The sequence below is a fragment of the Eumetopias jubatus genome, unplaced genomic scaffold (assembly GCF_037043125.1).
Source record: "Eumetopias jubatus isolate StellerSeaLion01/CBP00866 unplaced genomic scaffold, mEumJub1_p1.0 scaffold_16, whole genome shotgun sequence".
NCBI classification, from domain to species: domain Eukaryota; kingdom Metazoa; phylum Chordata; class Mammalia; order Carnivora; family Otariidae; genus Eumetopias; species Eumetopias jubatus.
In genome coordinates this window covers 50059441-50064978 of record NW_028274822.1, presented here as the reverse complement: position 1 = coordinate 50064978, position 5538 = coordinate 50059441, and the positions used below count along the sequence as shown (strand labels likewise).

The window sequence follows — 5538 nt, the reverse complement described above, 5'->3', positions numbered from 1 at the left end:
CTCTTCCACAAAAAATAAAAAAATAAAATAAACACACGCACTGTCTACTTTTGGACTTCTCCATCTACACCAGTCATGCAGGAGCAACACTCTTCAATCTGTTTCTTTCCTGTCTAGTCTCCTTCAGTTATTTTAAAATATGGTTTGGGGAATATTGTTTTAAATTCAACTGTATCATTAAGAGTTCTTTTTAAAGGCAATGAGTATTTGTTGAATGAATGAATGTATGGTTGTATGGGTGGATGGATGGATGGATGGATGAGCGAGCCTCAGTTCGAAGATTCTGCCAGGCTCATGGGGCCTCCTCAAGCCAATTTCCTGGTTCTGACTTGACTTGAAAAAAGACCACCAGAACACCACTGTGCTGCCATCTAGCGGTAGAATAACCTATGTGTGAGAAAGGTACTTGCCAAAAAACAAGCTTGTATGCAAAATGAAAGTGAATGCCACAGTTCTCTTTCTGGTTCCAACAGCTTATGGCTCCTCATTTGGCTATCTTTGGTAATAATAGCACTTCACCTTGATGCTTAACACATGTGCAAAGAACACTCGCAGGATTATATAAATCGATGTCACCCACTCAGGTACCATATGGTACAATAGGTCCTTCTTAGTACAATAAATGCCGAAGGTCTCTGTATTTTGACACAGTCAGTAGGCTCGTGATTTTTAAAAATGTGATAACCAGCTGTTTTTAGGAGAAAGCATAATAATCATTTTATTGCTTCCATATTTCAGTTGTAATTTGATGACTCTTTTAAAAAAACATACTTTTTGGCTTCTTCTTCCTGCCTTGTCTTGGCGTTTTTGCTTTCAGAGCCGCTGATAGCAAGATGTCTTCGGGAAATGCCAAAATTGGGCATCCTGCCCCCAACTTCAAAGCCACGGCTGTTATGCCAGATGGCCAGTTCAAAGATCTCAGCCTGACTACAAAGGAAAATACATTGTGTTCTTCTTTTACCCTCTTGACTTCACCTTTGTGTGCTCCACAGAGATCATTGCTTTCAGTGACAGGGCAGAAGAATTTAAGAAACTCAACTGTCAAGTGATTGGTGCTTCTGTGGATTCTCATTTCTGTCACCTGGCATGGATCAACACACCCAAGAAACAAGGAGGACTGGGACCCGTGAACGTTCCTTTGGTATCAGACCCCAAGCCATTGCTGAGTACCATTGCTCAGGACTATGCAGTCTTAAAGGCTGATGAAGTCATCTCCTTCAGGGGCCTCTTTATCATTGATGATAAAGGTATCCTTAGGCAGATCACGGTAAATGACCTTCCTGTAGGCCGCTCTGTGGATGAGACTCTGCGACCGGTTCAGGCCTTCCAGTTTACTGACAAGCATGGGGAAGTGTGCCCAGCTGGCTGGAAGCCTGGCAGTGATACCATCAAGCCTGATGTCCAGAAGAGCAAAGAATACTTCTCTAAGCAGAAGTGAGCGCCGTGTCGTTTTAGGGCTGGGCTGCAGTGGGTGGCCATGAAAACAAAATCTCTCTTGTATTATTGTCATGCTTAGAACATAAGACTTTAGACTGTGCAGATGTGGTGTGGGGACAGGACAGGGCTTTTCTGCAGCGGTTGGGGAGGCCAGCCTTTCTTCCTCTGGAGAGAAGGGCCTGAGCTGTTATGGGGCAGGCCAACTGTTATGTACAGTAGCAGGGCATCACGTTTCGTCTTTTGTTTCTATTAAACTTGAACCGAGGAAAAAACCAAACAAACATACTTTTTCCCCTATATATACACTAACATCTTAATTGGAACAAAAACCACATTTATTCCAGAATATAATTATATAAAAATAAAATAAAATGGTTACAAAGTTTAGGAAATCAGGCATATAAGATAAGGTCGCCACACTTGGACATCCTGCAGCCTAGCCAAGCTGATGCATAAAATCAACCATCACGTGTCTTGGTGTGGGCCTATTTTTATCCACTGTACTGTGCTCTCAATGGACTCTTCTAATCTGTAGACTCATGTGCTTCAGTTCTGAGAAATTTTATCGATTTTTTGTTTTTGAACACCCTCTCCTACATTTTCTTTGTTCTCTATTTCTGGACCCCTATTATTTGGATTTTAGAACTTCTGGCTGGACTGCCAATGTTTCTGTCCACTTTCACCATTTTTCATCTGCCTGTCTTTTACCTTGTTTACTGGAAAATTTCCTTAATTTTTTTCTTTCAACCCTTTTATTGAGTTTTTAGTTTTGCTATTATGTTTTTAGTTTTCAGAGATTTTCTTTTTCTCTCGAGGGACCTCTGCACCCTGCTAAAACAGTACCCTACTCTTGTTTCATTGGCGGTATCTTTTCTTATCTCAGAATATTAATGGCAGCATTCCTTTTAAAAAGTGTTCTTTTCTCTCGCATGGTCTGCTTCCTCCGAGTTGCTTTTTTTTTTTCTGCTTATTTCTTTGGTTTCTATCTTCCATATTGGAGACTTCCCTCGGATGTGTGGTTGTTTTCATTTCCTCAAGAGTAAGGAACTAAAAAGCTGCTTGCTGGCTCTGAGCAGGGAGTGGAAAAGGGAACGCTTCACAGTGGGGTAGTCAGGGACCTCTGCAGTCAGTCTATTTAGTTCTGGTTTATTGGGCTGGTCAGAGTCCTTAAAGAAAACTTTTCTGATCTCCCTTCATACAAACAAGGAGGCCAGCCGCTGATTGGGAGAAGGGGCCAAGGCGTCTCAGGATCTGTTTTCAGTGCTATATGCCCCGCTTGCAATTATACCTGGTGGCATCTGTGCTCATCCCTCCCAAGAATAAACCCCCATTCTCACAAGGTCTCCCTGATGGCCCAGCTACGGAGTCAGAGGAGACCTGGGGTCCAGGTACTTAATAGACTCTCAACCAGCTGTCCTCTTTCCAGCTCTTCTCATTCCACTTCCTTACCTCCGCAGGTGCCAGAGGCTGCCCGGCCTGAACCCACCGGAGATCCTACAGTATAAATTAGGACGAATGTCAGCTTTCTGGGCTGCTGACTTATGATTCTATTTTGGGGGGTTTGCTAAGCCATGTATCACCCTATCTGTTTTGTAGCTTCAAACTCTTGCTTCTATCATCTCCTTTCTCTTTTCTATCCATCCTGGTGAGGCTCTGCCTTTATGACAATCCCTTCGCTCTTGTTTTAGTAGGGTTGTGAGGAGGAGCAAAAGCAGATCGCTGCCTATAACTACTATCTTTACCAGGAAGGCCTTCAGTGGGATCTTTAAAAATAACTTCTGTCGATGAAGCTTCTACTCATTTAAAAATTCTTTAAATGTTTTTAAAGTAGGGAAGTTTTTTTTTTTTTTTGTAGTCAAACATAATTAACTTTGTGTATATGATTTCTTCCCTTGTTTCCAAACTTAAGAACTCTTTGTCCTCTGTTAAGATTCGGTAAATATTTACTTGGGTCTGTCCGAAGTAAAACTGTCAAGTAGCCATGGGGTTTTTTGGCACCAACTTCCAAGCTTCTATTGGTGATTTTGTCCCTCCCTCCTTCTGGAGTGTTCCCAGTGCCTCTGAGAATCCCTGTGATGCCCTCTGTTCACTAACATTCTTAGTCAAGACCCTTTCCTTCCTTCTATGATGGCTCCCTATGCTTCAGGCTTTGGCAGTCCCTTCCACCACATCAAAATGTACCTGTCCAAAGGGTCTTATTTCATTATACTCTGCTCTTTCTTAGCTAACTAAAGGTACCAAGAACTGTTCCAGAGGAACTTTACATTCATTATTGATTTAATACTTCTGACAACCTATTGTGATGATATTATTAGTCCCATTTCATAGATGAATACATTGAGGCTTAGAGAAGTTAAGCCTCTCTTATCCAGGATCACTAGGCTGGTAAGTCAAGGAGGGTCTACAGTACGCAATGGCTTTTAACCACTGCATACATTTTCCCTATTTACTGTGCTAACTCACACAATAAGACATTTAACAAATTTTAATGGCTATTTTTTAAGGCCATACTTTAACCTAAATAGTGAGTCTAATGATGAACATTTCAATACAGCAAAAGTTTTAGGCAGCAGGACCTTTATTGCCATTTAGGGTTACCTTTCTCCTCCCATCCACCCCCACAGAATGCAGCGTCGATTTGGCATTTTTAACACTGCAGCTAAAGATTATAAAAATAAAGCCATCTATGACCATGAAAAGCTCTGTGGGAGCTATGTTATAAACTATAGCACTCAGCCGAGAAAGACTAGCTTTTAAGCAGTGTATTTAGATCTGTTGGCGTGTTATTAGACACATACTTGAGCCCATTCTCCTCTTCACCTCTGTGTTTTCAATTCAAAGAAGGATTTTTATTCTTCATGGAAACAAATGATATCAAAATCACAAGGCATCTTCTCTGATTATTTCCATCTAAGGTTATATAAACACACAGTATTTATGATTTCATACACATTTTTTATCCTTACTGGGCTACGTTGGTTTCCAGGAATGAATAGTAGAGTGTTCTAGATCTTCTCCAGGGATTCAGTATTACCCCCTCCTGTAACCCAGAATGCTCAGCTCCTCCACCTCGGACACCAAGTCGATCAGATCCCCCAGTTTCACACACAAATACACACATTAAAGGACTATGGTGTGCATTGTATGTGACATCAGAATAATAAGACAATGACTCTCTCTTCAAAAAGCTCATGGTCTAGAGAAAAGAGACATATAATATGCAATAAAAATGTATGAAAAAATTTTAATTTTTTTTTTCAAGTAGGCTCCACACCCAACGTGGGGCTTGAACTCACAACCCTGAGATCAAGAGTCGCATGCTCCCCTGACTGAGCCAGCCAGATGCCCCAAGAAAAATATATTTTAAAAATCCATTCCTGAATTTTCCTTTTTTATACTCCCAGACAAAGAATGGAAGTTTTGGACTCTTTGCTTCCTTGCCGCCCCCTCCATCAAAAACAAAACAAAACAAAACAAAAAAACTCTGAATCTTCTCATACCCTATCTTCCCTTCTCAGTAAATGGCATTCGGGCAGTTTTTCAGGCCAAAAACTTCGATTACTCTTAATGTTCCATGTCTATCCTCTTCTCGCTGCCCCATATCCAACCTATCAGTAGGTACTGCCAGTTCTCCGCAATGCACCGAGCAGCGGACTGGTCCCCTTTCTGTGGCTGTCACACTGATTTATTTTGGAAGATTTTATTTACTTATTTTAGAGGGGGGCAGGGGTGGAGGGAGAGGGAGAGAGAATTCCAGGCCAATCCCCGCTGAGCAGGAGCCCAGTGTGGGGCTCAGTCTCAGGAACTGTGAGATCATGACCTGAGCCGAAATCACCAGTCTGACACTTAACTGGCTGAGCCACCCAGGTTCCCCTGTCACACTGATTTAAGCACCTTCATTTCTCTCTTGGACTGCTACAGATACTTCCCAAATGGACTCTGTTTTCCTTTCTTCCATTTTTGCTCCGTGACAATCTATTTTTCACACAGCAGACAGAAACTCCTTTAAAAGTGCACATTAGCTTCTGTTTCCACTGTAAGGGAGTAACCGGGTCTGGATTTACCTTCTCCCATAATAAGAAAACTGGACAAAAAATGTCT

The 5538-nt window shown here is 41.7% G+C and overlaps 1 pseudogene; it reads left to right on the top strand.

Annotated features, from left to right (window-relative positions):
* The first annotated feature begins 809 nt into the window (after nt 1-809).
* On the top strand, nt 810-1438 carry LOC114200415 (peroxiredoxin-1 pseudogene; annotated as a pseudogene).
* Nucleotides 1439-5538: the final 4100 nt, after the last annotated feature.